The sequence below is a fragment of the Lissotriton vulgaris genome, chromosome 2_1, assembly GCF_964263255.1.
Source record: "Lissotriton vulgaris chromosome 2_1, aLisVul1.2, whole genome shotgun sequence".
Lineage (NCBI taxonomy): Eukaryota > Metazoa > Chordata > Amphibia > Caudata > Salamandridae > Lissotriton > Lissotriton vulgaris.
Genome location: NC_141687.1, coordinates 1,770,193,803 through 1,770,213,045, shown reverse-complemented (window position 1 = coordinate 1,770,213,045; position 19,243 = coordinate 1,770,193,803). Strand labels below are relative to the sequence as shown.

At 47.4% G+C, this 19,243-nt stretch overlaps 1 protein-coding gene and 1 long non-coding RNA gene across 2 annotated transcripts in view; one reads left to right on the top strand and one right to left on the bottom strand.

Annotated features, from left to right (window-relative positions):
• The window catches only part of LOC147733265 (sperm-specific sodium:proton exchanger-like), a 4,638,748-nt gene that overhangs the window by 3,635,994 nt on the left and 983,511 nt on the right, over nucleotides 1-19,243 (top strand). The gene's annotated exons all lie outside the window — the stretch shown is intronic.
• On the bottom strand, nucleotides 9,842-11,324 carry LOC147733266 (uncharacterized). The gene is made up of 3 exons (XR_015308708.1): nucleotides 11,191-11,324; nucleotides 10,973-11,103; nucleotides 9,842-10,081 (listed from the first exon to the last, which is right to left on the bottom strand). It is a non-coding gene; the product is annotated as an uncharacterized LOC147733266 (long non-coding RNA).

The window sequence follows — 19,243 nt, the reverse complement described above, 5'->3', positions numbered from 1 at the left end:
TGGCATCAATCCTGCTCCCGAGTTGCGTTTTCGGGTCTGGGAGGTGACCCCGACTCCAATGGTGTGTCTCCCTAAGCTCTCCCTGCGGTGGACACGGTGGGACGCTCTTGCCTTCTCCCGGACGCTACCCGGCGCTGAAGGGTCTTTGTTCTTTGAGATCGGCTGACCTCACCCACAACAACAGCGGCCACAGTAGACGGGGCTGAACCGGCCGATGGAGCGCAGAGGCTGAATTGTGTCTTCCCGCTGCTGCATCATATTCTGCCTCGCTCTTCTCCTCTCTACGCGAAGGGCATGTAGGCTGAGATCGCAACATTGTATCACCGCCCAGGCTTGTGAATGCTTTGTTTGCTTCTTGTCTCGCTTTGTGATGCGGCGGGAGCCATTTTTAAACACCGATCATCTGCTACTTGTTTTTCACGATCCCGGGCTGTGCTTGGCGACACGGTAGCTGCTGACGCTGCGTTTCTACCTGCACAGTGCACAATGGTTTGTGTTCCCTTTATGCCCCCGGCCCGGCGATGCTATGCGGTGCACCGGCGAGGTGACCAGCTTTGCGATGGAGACGTGGACGACCAGTCTTGTGGGTTGCTACGTGTTTCAGAGCCCCGTGAACAGAGGTCCGCTGCATCCTTCCCTCCCGAGGCACCAGTGCGGATTGCGGACATTCTGAGAGCCCTGGATGCTTTTCGCACTGCTCTATGCGACACTGCCTGCGACCTAGGGCACCGTCTGTATGCTGCTCTCCCAGTTGTGCCCTTGCCTGACCGAATGCATTTACAGTTGCGGGACACTGCGCCACATCTTGTGTCCGATTTTTGTGGACCACTTACCCAGGTGCACTCGGATGAGTTGGAGGTATGTGATCCCGATATCCCCGAGATGCTGTCTGTGATGGAGATGCAGTGGTCGGATGTCTGTGTGCTTGCTCAGGGGATGGGTTCTTGTCTTCAGACGCCATGTTTGGATACTCCTTGGTGGTCTGTTGGAGATGCTTCCTACGTTCTTCTGCAGCTGATGCTAATGCCCAGGCCGGGTGGACTGTTAAAGTGTGATATCCCCCTCTATATCATTGTCGCACGCATGGCATTGACATGGACAGACTTTGTTGGACAGCGTCACGCTCTGCTGGGGTCGCTTTGTTTGTTCGTCCCGTTCAAGATGGCTACCGTGCAGCTGGACCACGTCGATACTCCTGATCGCAGGGGCCAGGGTTGACCGTAGGGGGCAAGATTGAGGGTGCCCCCTCTCAAGTCAGGACTGTTCTCCTTGTACTGCTGAGATGCTGATGGACTGCTGGGGATATTGCACATTGGTATTGTATTGGTAGCGGGGTCGGGGTAAGGGCGGCCAGAGTAATACATGCTGACAGTTTTGGGTATAACCGTATGGCCCTCCTCCGGTCTTATGTGAACAGTGTTATCGCTTTTTCTTTCTTCTTCTCTTCTCTTGTTCTAAATTTCGGGTTCTTATGGGCGACAGGCACACTGCTAGGGGGGGGGGGCGGTTGGCCGTAGCCTCCGCATGCGTGCAGGGTGGGGGGTGGGGATTTTGTTTCGTTTCAGTTTCTATGGGCCTTCTTTCTCTTCTTCTTTCTGTTATGCTTTCATTTTTCTTCCTTTTGGGTCAGTAGGATTCTTGGGTGTAGAGTTGCCTCTTCTTTCCGCTGACGGTCCTGTGCCTTTGTGGCGTTAGATTTTACATTCGTGGGGAGAGCAATGGCCAGTATGTTCTGTTGGACTGTGCTATCATCCTGATTAGTGTTATTGTATACTGCTTGTAAATTGTCATCCTTCGTTTTTTAGTCAACTTTCTGGGTTCATTGCCTGTGATGTACTTTCGGTGGATTGTACGCATCTGATCCTTCGTATTTTAAAAAACTTTAAAAATTAACCTAATTTCTCCTTTACCTGGCAGTCCCTCCTTCATATGTCGTGTTCTGGACACTTGCTGCTTTTTGTCTCTAGGACTGCTGGGCCGACCTATCCTTACTTTTTGTGCTCCCAATTGCTTTCGAGGCCGGCCTGCATGGTTGTAGGCCCGTATCTGTATGCTTCTGTTGCACAATAAAGGTTTCAAAAAATTTAAAAAAAAAAAAAAGAAGGGCATGGGTCCTTCGAAGCAAAAACTTCAAAAAGAGCCCCAGTGCAACTCCCAGACCAATATAGTGGTTCATTGTCTATGCAATCGTGCCCCATGGAGTACGGCACAGCCACTAATGCCATTGATATGACTGTATTGTCACTGCCCTTGGTCGGACCAGGGAATCTATAGACAAAACATTTGCCGCATTGGACGGCCGTTTAAAGTGTTTGGAAGGTACATTGACTGATTTGTGTGGGCGCCTGGAGTTGTGTTCTATTTCTGTGACCTCTTTGGTTCCCAGTGAGGGGCAGAACTCTGGCAATGCCTCACACCATCAACTTCCACCATCGGCTTCGGCCACATTAGAGAAACTGTTGGCAAAGACCCTGGGGATCGAGGAATTGAACAAATAACACACCACCCAGTAGCTTAGGGTGTTTAGCGAGCACATTAAATGGTGGAAATATAGCCAACCCCCTTATGGCGGACATTTCACAACTAGCCGTACAACCTGGGAGGGGTGCTGAACACATGAGTCATCTTAATTTAGATTACAACAAAGCACCATCCGATATAGCACCCGTTATTAACCAAAGATTGACCAACCCAGAGATAACATATAGGGAAAGGGACAGGGTAAATGAAGAAGTCCTAACCTTAAATCAACCTCCAGAAGCCACACCGTATACAATATTATAGGCAAACTTACCACAATCCACGTCCAAATCAGTGGAATCATGGGAGACTTTACGTAATAAGTCTCTTGGCTGGCTTGGGTCTAAAATTGGTCTGACTGATGCCTTATTTAGGGAATTTAAAATGGCAAGGAGAGTGGCATGGGTGGGGAAACGTGACTAGAGGCTCCCGGGTGATTGCATAGTCCTCACTTTTAGAACACCTAGTTTAACATGAGAAATTTTGCGTCGACAGGGTTCCCCTCGGGTGACCAATAATGGTTTAAATGTACTCCCATTGGGTTACTTTTATCCCCCCACTAACTACCTCTGATGTGCAGGGCTGGAGATGCAGCCCCCAGCCCACTTCTTGAATAACATGCACCATACTCAATTTAGTATACCCCTGACTAATAGATTTGAGGCCCTTTCTGCCTTGGAAGATAACGATTGACTCAGCAACAGCAATTAAAAAGGTACAATGTCAATCCATAGGAATACCCTCGCAATGCACAGCTTTACTTGTAAATATTAAACAACCTGACATTAAGGCAAGAGACGCCGCTAATAATTGTAACAACTGTAAAACTCTGAGTGAAATAACCCAATTGAAGGCCAGCATTTCTTATAGTGAAACACCAAATAGCTATGGTGGCCATAATGTAGTTCCTGCCCCCACTGACTGCACATCACAGTCTGGGCCTAGACTGAAAGAAATTGTGATTCTGTTCTGGAATGTGGCAGGTCTTAAAGCTAAACTGTCTAATCCTGCCTGGCTGGAATTCATCCATAATTTTGACATTATGGGTTGGTAAAATCCCGTACGAATAGCCGTACGGAGCAGTTTTCCCGTACGAATCGTATCCATGAACGTCCCTGTACATATGATGTAGTACGATGCGTACCTAAAGCAGTTCTCCATCCGAATCGTACCAAAGCCTGTACGACTCAATAATGTGCACGAATCGCATTCGGAACGCGCAGTACGCGATGTCCGTACGGATCGAAGCATCATTTTCTGACCCAGCAAGTACTATTCGTCCAGTCAACACTCCATACAACTCTTTTTTTACGAGAGCTCAAAGCGTCCGGAAAAGCAGAATTCGACTCGAAATGCGTGCAAAACGGACCCCCGGTACAGTTCGTACACCCTATGATCGTAGGGGTATAGTTCGTACACCTACGATCATGGGTACGGTTCGTACACCCCATGTACGAACAGTACCCCTATGATCATGGGGTGTACGAACCGTACCCCATGATCGTAGGTGTACGAACCATACCCCTACGATCATGGGGTGTACGAAATGTACCCCATGATCATAGGTGTACAAACCGTACCCCTACGATCATGGGGTGTACGAACCGTACCCTGTGTGATTGTGTGGCTCTCCGTACGAATTGCTCATACATGACGATTACCGTACGAATCAGGTACTCATTCCCCGGTCCGGATCGTACTTGTCGGGTCGTACGGCATGTTTACGATTCGTACGGTTCACTTTCAGGGTCCATATCGTACAGATTTTCCCTTGCTTTTCGTACGGTTCGCACAGATTCTGATGTATTTTTTTAATACGTATCGTACTAAGTGATTCGGACGGATTTGTACGATTCGTACAGAAACGGCTATGAATTCGAATCGTTGTACGGATTTGTTTCCTGAATCGGAATCGACCCCTTTATATATTCAAGAAACCTGGTCTGATAACATCTTACATATTAATGGTTTTAAGACATTTTCCAGTCCAGCAGTGCCATCAAGTAAGGGAAGGAATAAGAGCGGCCTTTGCATCTATGTGTCCTATAGGTTAAATGCTCACAAGATGAATGAATGAATGAATGAAAATATATTTGTATTGCGCAGAACTTTGCTCAGGGGCATCAAGGCGCATAAAATGGAAGAGCTGGAGACGATGCACAAAACTAAAGAGGGGACTACTGGTAAGCTTTAGTGAAGAGCCAGGTCTTTAAGGCTTTGCGAAATTGATCAGGTGATGCAAGGCCCTTGAGCTTATCCGGGAGGAGGTTCCAGAGCTTCGGGGCAAGAGCAGAGAAGGCCTTCCCTCCCCATCTGGCCTTCTTCGTCTGGGGAGTGGACAGGAGGTTCCTGTTGGCAGAGCGCAGGACCCTACCAGGGGTATAGAAAGATACAAGGGACCTAATGTCCTCTGCACCGGATTCATGAAGGGCACGTGAGTCAGACATTAAACCTTGAAATCTATCCTGGACAACATCGGGAGCCAATGGAGATGTTTTCTTATGGCCGAACCAGAAGAGCGTCTAGGGGCATTGACAACAAACCTGACAGCAGCATTCTGCACAACTTGCATGCGTTGAATCAGACTTTTGTTTATGCCCAGATAGAGGGCATTACAATAATCTAGGCGTGAGGAGATAAGGGCAACCGCAAGTTGTTTCCTGGAGTCCAAGGAAAGATAGTCTGAAAGTTTACGGAGGATCCTTAGCACCCCGCAGCAGGTGGAGACAGTTCTATTAACTTGTCTATCAAGGGAAAGTGTGGTGTCAAGTATAACTCCTAGATTGCGCGCTGCAAGGGTGGGCGTGGGACATACTCCGAGGGCCGATGGCCACCAGTCAGCCGACCAGATATCGTGTTTGCCTCTGAAGACCAGAACCTCCGTCTTTTCCCCATTCAGTTAAAAAAAAAAAATTGGTCATCCAACCTGCTACAGCTTCCATACAGTTCTTGAAATTGGATGCCTCGGTCTCCACAGATTGATTGAGGGAGACCATATTCTGGGTGTCATCGGCATACGACAGTACTTCCAAGCCAAAAGATCTTACAAGCCTGGCAAGGGGGTCACGTAAATGTTAAAAAGTGTGGGGCTCAAAGAAGAGCCCTGCAGGACCCCAAATTGCACAGGCTTGGCTGGGGAGAGGAAGTTACCCAGTTTGACCCTCTGCATGCGTTGGTTGAGGAACGAGGCCAAGAGACTCAGAGCAGAACTTTCCACTCCCATCTCGCTGAGGCGGGCAATCAGAGTGGCAGGGGACAGGGTGTTGAATGCAGCTGTAAGGTCGAGCAGGATCAGAAGGATAGTCTGACCACTGTTAACCTTAGTGCGGATGTTATTTACCACGACTGTGAGAGCTGACTCTGTGCTGTGCGCCTTCCGGAAGCCATGCTGAGAAGAATCTAGCAGGCAGGATTTATCCAGGAAGGCGCTGAGGTGAGAGTTGAGGTGGGCCTCTAATAGCTTGGCGGGGGCAGGTAGCAGGGATATCGGACGGAGGTTCTTTAAGATGGTAGGGTCTAGGGAGGCTTTTTTGAGTAGTGGTTTGACGGTGGCCATTTTCCAGGATGCAGGGAAAACACCCTTGGAGAAGGCTTGGTTCATGATGTCAAGAAGAGGGGGCAGGAGAACCTCTTTGCACTCCTTCAGGATTTTTAAGGGACAGGGGTCAAGGGGAGAGCCAGACTTTAGTTTATCAAGGAGTTGGTAGAGAAGTTCCAGGGTCAGAGGGGCAAAACTTGTCATACTGTTGCGAGGTAATGCAATCGAGTCTTGAGGGGAGGGAGTTATCGGAAGGAGAGCAGTGTTGGTGTTAAGATTACAGTCTTCTAGAGCTGTGTATATATCCTTGATTTTATTGTGGAAAAATGTGGAAATCTGGTTACACAGCTCTTGGAAAGGTACAATAGGGTCAGGGAGGGAGACCATGGATAGATTATCCACAATTTTAAATAGCTCTCTAGGAGACCTGAGAGTGGTGGTGAGGCTGGAGAAGTAGGACATTTTTTCGGTTAGAACTGCGGCCTTATAACTTTTGTATAGTGAATAAAGTGAGCTACCCAGTAAACCTTTGGGGGCTGGGTGAAAAGTAATAGTATGGGTAAGAATGGCCTCCAAAGGAGTTTGTTTAAGGAATTAAATTTGATTATTTTGATGAATTCGGTACAGGTAACTTAATTGTCCTGAACGAAATTAATTTCAATAAATCAAGTTGAACAACATATATCTCAAACTACCAAGACACACTAATACTTCACATTAAGACAATTGTTAACATAAAAACAAGTAGACATGTGTATAAGCAAAAAAGGTAGATTTTATCAAAGTTAAATCTTGCAGGGAAAAATACAACAAACCATTCATGTATAACACAGGGATACAAGACAGGTGTCGGAAAATTAATCAAAAACTCTCTGTATAGCCTGTGCAAAGCTTATCCAAAATACAGATGTATGAATATTTTCTTTTGGATAAAGCAGAAGTCGACGTTTCGGTCTCTATGGGCAACTCAGTGAGACCATCATCAGGACAATGCAAATAAATATTGTAACTCCCCAGAGGCGAGAATCACTACCGGTATCTTTAAACTTGAGACTTTGATGGCTTCAATGGTAATTATTCGATCTTAGTTAAGTGGCCACCTGTCGAAGACTTTAACAGGGACTCAGGTATTGCGTGAAGTTTTAATCCGTCAACTTCGAAATAGTGAAAAAGGAAGAGAATGAATGCTCTCCTTGTTCGTAGCCCACGTCAAGGCAATCGAGGTGTAATAACGCGATCGTCAAATAATGAGCGATCTGTAAGGTTTCTACGAGTTAAGGTCGCGGGAAAACTCTACTGTCACTCTGTAGGTAAAACTTTTGAGCATGTCCTTATGTTTAGTTCTTTCCTGAGGATCTAGATGGGACCTCCAGAGCCTTTCTTGTTTCCTACAGTCCTGTCTAGATAGTCTGAGGGCATCGGTGTACCAGGGGGCCGAGGGGCGTTTTCTGGCAGAGTAGTAAGATTTAACCGGAGCCAGAGTGTCAATGGCCTTTGCAATGGAATTGGAAAGTTCAAGGGAGGCCGTATCAATATCTGACCTAGATGAGATGTTAAGGCTGGCGATAAACGGGGCTAGGGTTTAATTATTGAGGCCCTTGTAGTTCCTTTTGGAGACCTGATGACAGGTGGGCCTATCGGAAAAGGTTAAGGAGTAGGGGGTGAACTCAAGAGGGAATGCCATGTGGTCAGTCCAGGATAGAGGGAAGGGAGGGCCTATAAGTAGCCTGGAGTCATTCGTAAATACTCCATCCAAGGTATGCCCTGCGGAGTGAGTAGAGCCCCTTACTTTCTGCATAAAGCCATAGGATGCCAGAGAGTCGAGCAGGGGGGTGGTTTCCGCAGAATTAAGGTTTTCTAGGTGGAAATTAAAATCACCTAGTATAGTAAAGTTAGTTTTATCAATATTAGGCTCCATTAATTCCAGGAGATCACAAGTTGAGGTAGCTCTGGGACCAGGTGGTCTATAAAGAAGGATGCCGGTAAAGGAGGTTGAGGAGGTGAATTTTAGCATAAAGTGCAGAGCCTGAAAAGAGTCCTGCGGGGAGGAGAGGGGCTCAATCCTGCAGATTGTAGAGCATTCATGTAAGATGGCAATACCTCCTCCTTTCCGCCTTTCTCTGTCCAATCTCGCAAGGGCATAGCCATCAGGGACGGCATTTACTAGTTCAGGCCCCGAGGAGTCAGTGGCCCAGGTTTCGGTTATAAAGACCCATGAGGGCCTTCTTTCCGAAACAAAATCGTTAAAAGTGATGTTATTTTTTACCAGTGATCGGGCGTTAATAAGAAAGCCAGATTCCTTATGCAGAGGCAGGGATGATTTTGCAGCATTTTTAACGAGGCGCACAGGCGGGATGTGATTGGTCCTTCGGTGGAACAGCAGTTGAGAGAGTTGCATAGCATTAGGGGGTGGACCTGTGATGGCCGGGCTTCCAGTGGGGTTTTAGGGATAGGAGAGTATCCTGAGAGTAGAAATGAATATCTAAGTCAGGAGTAGTTTTTCCAGAGTCCTTACCGGCTCCCGGCGCCTCCTTGGTGCGGATGGGTGCAGACGGGCTTGACTCAGGCGTGACTCCGGCGCTGATACGGCGCGTCCACTTAACACGTCCGCTGCGCGGAGACATAACCATCTCTTTAAGTAAGGAGGACTAGATCGCTAAAGGTCCTGGTGCCTCCCACTCAAGATGTCCGCTGAGGTGGCACTCCGCCCAGGTCTCAGTAGGCAGCCCGGAAATCGGCTGAAATCGACCAGGGAGCGGAGGAAGGGGGCGAAAACGGCAGAGGGGAGCACAGGGAGACAAGTGAGTGAGGGGGGGGGAGTGAAAATAAAATTATTAAAATCGGCGATTTCGAGGTGCGCGTCGCGCTAGAAATCAGCGCTACACGATAATTAATTTTGAAGTAGGCTAGTAATCAGCGCAAATTTTCAAGGGTAAAAGCAGTAGTCTACCTCCCGGCTTCCGCCTCAGGAGGGGTCCAGTCTTAAATGTGCAAGGCAGCAGAGTCTCGCGACTGCCTCTGGTTTGCTCCTTAAGTAAGGAGGACTAGACCGCTAAAGGTCCTGGTGCCTCCCACTCAAGATGTCCGCAGAGGTTGCACTCCGCCCAGGTCTCGGTGGTCAGCCCGGAAATTGGCTGAAATCGACCAGGGAGTGGAGGAAGTGGGGCGAAAACGGCAGAGGGGAGCACAGGGAGACAAGTGAGTGAGGGGGGGAGTGAAAATAAAATGTTTAAAATCAGCGATTTCGAAGTGCGCGTCGCGCTAGAAATCAGCGCTACACAAGATAGATCTTGTGAAGTCTAAAACCTATTATCAGATGTTAAAAATCAATTTAGACAAGAAGTATCATTTAGTTTTGTCAAATTTTTATAAAATTCTACTAGCTGCGGACACCCAACTAACTTTAATGCATTTGCAGCGAGATCTGGACAAGACCCAAAGAAGTTCTGGTAAAGACTCCTGTATAATCTGGGGCGGGGACTTTAATTGTGGACCCTGTCCACATCTCTCTAACAAAAGAGAGGGACACAAACAAACCGAAAGGGGTAGGGTACCAGAAGACAAACTGTCAATAAAGTTTCCCCTTTGGGTGAACTTATAAGTAAACCACAGTTTTACACTAAGCATACATAAAGTACATACACTCACATAGACTAGGAGCAGCTAATGATCAACATGAAACAGTCATACAAAAATGTACATTTTATTTTGGTAAATTTAAAAGCAAAAATTAAAAACAGAACATTGTGACATCAAAAATTCATTATACAAAACATGGGACAACACACTAGGAAAATAATTCCAATTAAATAGGGGGAAGAAATCACTAGTATGAATTGATAGATGATTCCTACTCCAGATTATACATTCAATTGCACAGTTACAGGAGTATCTTTTCTAAATGGCTTAGTGTTTCTCCACCCAAAAAATTGCATCGACGCGTTTCGGTTAAGGCATGTAAATGTTCAAAGCCAAAAACCTTCTTCAGGATTAAAATAATAGTATCCCACTAATACACAATATCTGAAATAAAAATACACAATATAAGATATACATTGCATGACTGAAAAGAATACAATCATAAAACATGTTATACAACACTGCTCCTACAAGCACACAACATTTGCTACATTTATCTGTGGATTTTAGAAAAATAAGATTTCATTGTTTACTAAAAACAGCAACAATCACATAAGCAAAACCTTGTCACATGGTAGTCCACAACTTATTTGTAGTACTAGAGTGAAATTGGCAGTTAATCATACTCTAATATACCAACTATAACCAACACAGATCGTATCTAGTATCAGTTAGTGATTAAACGAACTAATGGCTCAAAACTGGGAATTTAGCCCTTGCCACCTTAGCACAAAGGTACACACACAGTATTTACCTTATAGATCAGCGAATGGATATTTTCAGCGGTACTGCTAGGGTCAGCTACCTTCAAAAAGTACCTACAATAGTTGATTGGTAGTTCGTAATATCCTAGGTATATGTATTATTCTGAAAATTACAATATAAGCACGCCCTGAAAATACAGGGCATTGTATAGTGGTGCGACAGAACTATGTCCACTTAGATGTTACTGCTTGATATTAAGTCTTCACAGCGAAAATGATGGCATTTGCAGAAGACTTGTCTTTGAAGTGTTAGTGCAAATAAAGTTGCTAACAGGTATTATTTGGTTAATAAGAGGCAGCATTCTATAAGTCACGTTTCTGCTGCTTAAATGTTTACATTTAAGAATCGCTGCGGTATGGCTCATCACCCACCACATATGCTATTGAGCCTGCGGAGTATGACAGTAAGCCCATCGCACAATAAATCAATAATAGTATCTCCTAGACCAAATTGTTCAAACCGACTGCTCTTGTTTATGAGTCTCATTGATTTATAGAAGGATAAAAATACCTCAAAATTCGTTTCCAGTGTGCGTATAAAAATATACTGCACTTTGTCTTCAATGACTGCTAGGTCGTGTCTCTCGTTATTATGGACAGAAGAAATTCTTCTGTTCTCGTCTGAGCCAGACCGCCCGCAGCCTAAGGGGTATTTATAAAAACAGGGGATCAGGAAAAGCTAATCGGCATATGCCTTCATACGCCCAATCCCTCTGTCAATGCGCTTACCTGCTCGTGTAAACTTCTAGCTGCGACGTGGGGTTCTGTGTCCTGTTCACTCCGCTGTCAGCCAGGCGAATGAGGACCAATGCTTTTATTTCTAAATAGCGCGCGAAACAGATACATGTTGTTAGTCATTCGGCCGGGTCGACTTCCGGAAAAAGAAGTATTTCCTGGTCGTGGAGGATCGTAAACAAACGTTTCTAAATGACGGACTAGCTTCATCTAGCGATACTAGATGACGGACTGACTTCACCTAGCAATCTATTATTTCTTACAGTGACACATGGCAACTTTAATAAAATCACACAATTATTACGAAAGTTGCGCAGCATGCGTTTTTACATGTATTAAACTATATTCATTCCTCACGATTTTTTAAGAATTGCCACAACGAAAAGGTTTTTGATGTGTGGAAGGCGATGAGGGACATATATCACATTCTGGGAAATTCCTGTGATTACAACTTAGATAGTTATTTCCTACTCTATGTCAGATGACTATAATATAGTATAATGTTGTTAATAAATATGCAAATATGGCCCAACATATGGTGTATTGCATACGCGTACTTTTGAAATATACATTTGGTACAGTTATACAGGCGCATATATATACATATACAAGTATTTATGCAAGTGCAACATATATACCTTTTTTTAGGAACTGCAGATGCAAAAAAGCATAAACAGCCATGGTTGTACATACAGTGTGAAACAGATGAAAAACATCACATTTACCATCACAAGGTCTTTACAGACCAGTCTTATTTTTACCATCAGTGTGAGCAGTCTTATAGGCAAGTTTATAGCAATATATTCATCGTGTATGCATTTATAAACAACTGAATCAATTGAAAATGCATTGCAGACATATAAAAAGCCCTGAGAATGTGCTTTAGGATCAATAGTACAAACATATGCATATATATACCATAATCTTTTAGGAAATATCAGTACAGAAAAAATACACAAGGGACATATGTTCATATCTGTGATGTATACATAAAGGGGACATCACAATCTTCGGACAATATAATTTTATAATAGCAAAATCTTTACTAACCATTCCTATCTGAACAGTAATTAGACAGGCTATTCGCAGAGAGTTCATAGCATTCCATTAACTGTGTATTCCTTCTGGTCTACTTATTTGTAGACCAACAGCTCTTATATCTTTATCTCTTTAGCAATCTTAGTATTTGTAAATAATAGGTACCACGTAGTTCTTATTGCATCAAGAGTACCCTAAAACAGGTATTAATAGACACGTGAATACATATATAAAAAGTAATCTCGTAAGTCTAATTTGATGAGAGTTAGACGGGCCAGATAAGGCGCTCCCATTCTTCTTTGGAGTTCAAGCCCTTTCTAACAGTATTTAACAAGCATTTACAATGCAACGGTTTCGCCTTTACAAAAGTTAGAGCTATTGGCATTGTAAATGACAATATTTTTATTCATGGGTTGGTTTTGAAAACAGATAAATAAATGGCATTGTTATTTACAATACCAATAGCATAATCTCTCGCAAATGCTAAACACACACACCCACAGAGAGCCCCCCCACAGAGCCCCACCCACACACACGCAGAGCCTCCCCCACACAGAGCCTCCCACACACACCCACACAGCCCGGGCGCGAAGCTTGACAAACTGGAAGCCCACGGCATGGGGGCCTCTCTTGAGCCCACTCCCCAGAGTGACCCACTCTTTGGGGGAATTGTCACTTCCCCTGATCCCATTAACACTGTTGGACTACTCCAAGCACCCTGGCGCCTTATTACCTTACGATTGGAGGGCTGGCAGGAGTGAGTGATTGTGTGTGTGAGTGAGTGAGTGAGTGTGTGTGTGTGTGTGTGTGAGTGTGTGAGTGAGTATGCGAGTGAATGAGTGAGTGTGTGTGTGAGTGAGTGAGTAGTTTGCACCATAGCACAACTCTAAATGAAATCACTAAAATAATGCGTCGTTCTGCTTTTACACCCCGCCATTCCCTTAAACAACACCCTGCAGCTTTATAGATAGGCCGGTGCAGCATAGTTTTCATTGAATCCGTTAATAGCATGAAAACGGCGATCACGCTAAGAAAGCGATTCGAAGCCTTACTAGCGATAGAAGGCACTATCAGATAATCATAACACACTGCAGCTACCTACTGCTCCTCCAGTCTGAACGGAGTGATCTCTCCCGTATGTTTTACATAGTTCTTCATACAGCCTGCCAGATTTCTAAGCACTGTCGGCTTTTGTCAATAAGAAAAGAGGGGAAAGGAGTGATTTGCCCAGGATCACCGCATTAAAGTACTTAGTCACACATGCAGAGCTCTCTGACATCTTTGTTGATCACAGTGCTCTCCGAAAAGGAGCCTCGCACCCAGCGCTTAATTTGCATATTACCGCGCTGCCAGTAAAGCACTGCCATGCTTCTCCCAACCGCATTTAATCCAGCCTTCCAAAGCAGGATAACCTTAGGACTTTCTCACCTTAATTACCCTCCTCCCCACTGGATAGACAAATGCCCTAATTTCAACTAACTGAGCGGTGAATCTGCCCTAGGGTAATTCCATTACTATATGTTGCACTTATCTCCAGGAAAAATTCACTTCACTATTCCGAATGCAGAAATGGAGGTACCACATCCTAATTCTCACTATTTCCCTCGTTCTGAAATGCCACCCTTTGCAAGCTCCCTCTTACATAGACACAAACACACACACACTCTTTAAGGTAGTACCTGGAGGAAAATGTGTTAGCAATTGCCATACAAAGTTTATTGCGGTTCAGATGTAAACACAGTCAGCACCAGAGTCTCCAATTACCTTCGTTAGTCGGAATGGAGCCCTGAGCGCCTCCGCTGTAGACTGATAAAAAATATTCTAAGGTAAAAGCAATGGGAGAAAATATCATTATCGCATAGCGGGAGATTTTAGGAAATACTGTGTAGTTTTGAATTTTAAAGTAAGCAAAACGTTATCTTCTTTTCCGACAGATTTCACAAGAAAAGTCCTCCAATTAATGGGTAAAGGACTTCAGGCAGGGAATATCCCCAGGACCCCGCGCAATTTGGGACCAAACCTGAATCTGAAGTGACACAAATACCATTTCTTCCCGATCGGAATTTAACAAGACACAGAGAATGATCCCTAAGACCAAAAAAATAAACGTATTTTTCCATTTTATGTAACCGTACATCCATCTCCACTTCCAACGTAACTTTCCAGGCTCTGTCCTATTTCTTCTAGGTCAATGGTTCCTTCCTTCCCTTATAAGTTAGTTTTCTCGTCATCAACCAGGCATTTTTATCTCATTTGCCGTTTCTCATCAATTGCCATCGCTTTTCCAGCAACAGCCATGTCACTTCAAACTTCTCTTTTTTATGTGGGGACCCTTACCTAAATTCAAATTAAGTTTGCAGTGTTGCACCACATAAAGCAGCAAAGGTGCAGCAAAGGTGTAAGTACAGTGATAAACAAAGTAAAGGAGGCCCATTAATAGCATCTTTTCACAGGCCCTGGGCACACACAGTGCACTTTACTAGGGGCTTACCAGTAAATCAAACATACCACTCATGGAAACCCAATCATAACACAAAGTACAATAGATGAACTTGCACTGTAGCACAGGATAGCAGTGACAAAGTGCGCAGAAACACGAAACCAGCAAAACGAAGTCCAGCATTCACTCAAAAACAGGCGGCTAGCAAGTATAAAGACAGGGAAAACAGCCTAAAAGATGCCAGGTGCCAAAATAATGCCTAATAGGTGCTAATGAATTAAATAATTACAGGATATTAAATACTCATATAGGAACATGTGCCCCACCAGCTCTCTTCCTGCTCGAAGTTTATCAGTCTGTCCATCACCTCGAGCCCCAAAGGCTTCACTTCGTCTAGAAGGGAATGGTCCAGTTCGGGCTCCGGGGGCGTCGGCACCTCTTGCAGCCTCCTGTTTAATAGTAGCTCTTCTTCAGCATAAGATCCGGGGTTGTCAAACACACCGACGGAGCCCAGCAGCGCCCGCGACACAGGACCTGAACCCAGAAGTGCAGCTGCTGCTACTACAGCAGCTGGGTGAGAAAGACGTGGACCAGGGACACCGGCAGCCGGGAGAGCAGCGGACCGGCAGAGCTGCGGCTCCGGAGCTGCTCGTTCTGCTTCTCCAGCTTTTTTACCAGTTCCTGCAGCTTGCGCACCTCCGCGTCCGCACTCAGGTTGGAGTTGATGTCCTCCATGACTGGGGTAGTGATGCGGCCCCAGCCGCCTTCTCGCTGGGTTTCCGCGCCCACTCTTCTGTTAGTGTCTTTCTCCCTGGTACCCAGCTGTCCCTGCCGCTCCCAGGGCGGTCACTCCCCGAGGGTAAATCCCAGCCTCTTCCTTCAGTTGGGCATTCCAGGCTCTCTACCGCCAGCGTTGTTAATACTGTTCCAAGCGCTACTCCTCTCTCCCCGGATATTACACGTCCTCACGCCAGAGCTGTCAGTTCTTCTGAATTGCCCCTACGACGGGTTGCGAGTCCCTCCCCGACTGTCACTGGGCACTGCCCATCCAGCGCCACTCGCCCATGCCTCCGTTTGCTACCGGCCCAGTGCAGCGGGTGGACCCCGCACAACTTCCAAAACCCAAACCGGCCTGCCAGCGTCGGCCTACGGTGGCCCGTCTGGACCGGGCCACGCCCACTCGGCGATCTGCCGGAGATAGGGTGACGCCATCTTACTAAAGGCGACAGTTACAAGTGGCAAGCCTGGAGATTAGAATGAGCAGCAGTAGCAACGGATGCAAACTCTTTGCAAACGAGAGAGAACACAGGCTGTATGCGTCGCAAACACAGCTTTTAAGCCTTGAAGTACAAGTCAGGTCCCGGGCCGCGCTGTGATTGGCTGACGTCACGGGGGTGTCCCGGGCCGGCAGCCAATCACAGCGCGGCCCGGGAATGACGTCACGGGGGTGTCCCGGGCCGGCAGCCAATCGCAGCGCGGCCCGGGACAAAGGGGCGGGGCTTAAAAAAAGCACCAGAAACGCCCCCGAATCGCGTTTTCAAGAGAAAGCGCGATTGACAGCCTCTGTCTCCCAATGGCTAGTCTCCATTTATGGAGCTAGCGAATTGGAAACAGAGGCTGTCCAAACATCCCTACTGAAAACAAAAGTTTTCAAACTGGGAGGGGCAAGCCCCTCGCCAGGTCGAAACCTAAAAACTCTCTGTTGGACTGACTGTTGCTGTGGTCTTTCTCTCTGCACCTGGACCCTTCCTTGCTGAAGCAGCTCCTCGCCGGACCCGCTCCGCGGGTCCCGCTTCGCCGCGTGGTGCGAGGCGCTGTGTGTTGAAAGGGGCGCAGTGTCACTGAATCTGGCTTTTGGACTGGGGAAGTAAGAACAGGCAGGCACAGGGCTGCGAGCGGACCGGCAGGGACTCTAACTACCAGGAGCCCCTGCTTGCGGTCAACCCTCAACACCTGGGTCGCTCTCCCTGATCGCCACGCCCCCTGCCCCAGCAGCGGTGAAAGCAACCTTCGCCTAGATCGTCGTGGGACTCTCTGTTGGACTGACTGTTGCTGTGGTCTTTCTCTCTGCACCTGGACCCTTCCTTGCTGAAGCAGCTCCTCGCCGGACCCGCTCCGCGGGTCCCGCTTCGCCGCGTGGTGCGAGGCGCTGTGTGTTGAAAGGGGCGCAGTGTCACTGAATCTGGCTTTTGGACTGGGGAAGTAAGAACAGGCAGGCACAGGGCTGCGAGCGGACCGGCAGGGACTCTAACTACCAGGAGCCCCTGCGTGTGGTCAACCCTCAACACCTGGGTCGCTCTCCCTGATCGCCACGCCCCCTGCCCCAGCAGCGGTGAAAGCAGCCTTCGCCTAGATCGTCGTGGGACTCTCTGTTGGACTGACTGTTGCTGTGGTCTTTCTCTCTGCACCTGGACCCTTCCTTGCTGAAGCAGCTCCTCGCCGGACCCGCTCCGCGGGTCCCGCTTCGCCGTGTGTTGCGAGGCGCTGTGTGTTGAAAGGGGCGCAGTGTCACTGAATCTGGCTTTTGGACTGGGGAAGTAAGAACAGGCAGGCACAGGGCTGCGAGCGGACCGGCAGGGACTCTAACTACCAGGAGCCCCTGCGTGCGGTCAACCCTCAACACCTGGGTCGCTCTCCCTGATCGCCACGCCCCCTGCCCCAGCAGCGGTGAAAGCAGCCTTTGCCTAGATCGTCGTGGGACTCTCTGTTGGACTGACTGTTGCTGTGGTCTTTTTCTCTGCACCTGGACCCTTCCTTGCTGAAGCAGCTCCTCGCCGGACCCGCTCCGCGGGTCCCGCTTCGCCGCGTGGTGCGAGGCGCTGTGTGTTGAAAGGGGCACAGTGTCACTGAATCTGGCTTTTGGACTGGGGAAGTAAGAACAGGCAGGCACAGGGCTGCGAGCGGACCGGCAGGGACTCTAACTACCAGGAGCCCCTGCGTGCGGTCAACCCTCAACACCTGGGTCGCTCTCCCTGATCGCCACGCCCCCTGCCCCAGCAGCGGTGAAAGCAGCCTTCGCCTAGATCGTCGTGGGACTCTCTGTTGGACTGACTGTTGCTGTGGTCTTTCTCTCTGCACCTGGACCCTTCCTTGCTGAAGCAGCTCCTCGCCGGACCCGCTCCGCGGGTCCCGCTTCGCCGCGTGGTGCGAGGCGCTGTGTGTTGAAAGGGGCGCAGTGTCACTGAATCTGGCTTTTGGACTGGGGAAGTAAGAACAGGCAGGCACAGGGCTGCAAGCGGACCGGCAGGGACTCTAACTACCAGGAGCCCCTGCGTGCGGTCAACCCTCAACACCTGGGTCGCTCTCCCTGATCGCCACGCCCACTGCCCCACCCTTTCCCCCTTATTAGTGTACTACGATCCCGCTGCGCGGGAGCGCGCGGGAGGGCGCCGGGAGAAGCCCGGGACAAGGGCGGGACCGTCTGTGGCCGTCCGGGGCCGCAGGAGGCCGGGCTGGGCCACCCCTCTTACCAGCGCCACACAACATCTATCCCAGTAAGTGGCATAGACACTCCTGCATTGTCCTGTGATCAATATGGCAATGTCTACAAATACAAACTCTGCAAACAGCCACTTGATGACTCTTCCAACGGAGTCCGGTCCACTGGCTATCGGACCCTTAGACAAATTCTTTTTTAATCGCTCATTGACAATAGACAAAGAGCTAACTTTGGCTGAGAAGTGCGCAGAGCGTAGATTATCCATTGAAATACTTAAGAATTCCACGGATAAGTTTCCAAATTTAGCCTACCCCACTTTGGTAACCCCCTTATCATCAGTGAACCTCCCAGTTACATATGAACACCTTGAGGTCCAGGCCGATAAAATAAATAAGTGTGTTGTGGCAGATTCAAATAATCCATGTGGTAGTAAATCCCAACCAACATTGCACCCTGACTCCGGTCCCCAGGTTATATTGGCCCATCCCAAAATTGGGTTAAAAAGGAAACGACCAGCTTCCGTAAAAAAATGCAAAAAGGTGGTCAAACCTCCACAAAAACTCAGGAAGCTACATAAACTCACGAACATTGGAAAGGTAGTTAATGAACAAGTTCAAAGTACAGAAAGTGTAATACCAACTATTCTTGTATCCCTGGATAGCCAAGATATAGCGGACAACTCTTGTACTGTTTCCAATGTACCAAGTAAAGAAAATGCTGAATCACTTGCAAATGTGCTCCCAGAATTGGAAAAAATGTTTAGACTACTACTTACCCCTATTGAGGATAGAATTGCCAAGCTCGCAGATAGGTTAAACCATTTCGAGCAGATAACATTAGACAATTTCTATTCTACAAAATCCCTGATTAAAGCAAATAGGGTGGAAGCAAACACAAACCCTCAGGTCGTAAATAACCCCCATGTACAGGACAAGGGAAGAAACCCCCGAAATAGCTCTCCTCTACCTCCCAAACAAAGCAAACCTCCAGTTAAAGCTACTGCAAAAACTTCAGATAGGGCTGAGAGAGTGACTGCTGGTTCTGAACCATTTCAGTCGACTTCAACACATCTTACACAGCCCATAATACCCCAGACACAAAATCCACCGGCCGCTGTGAATGTTGAGGCT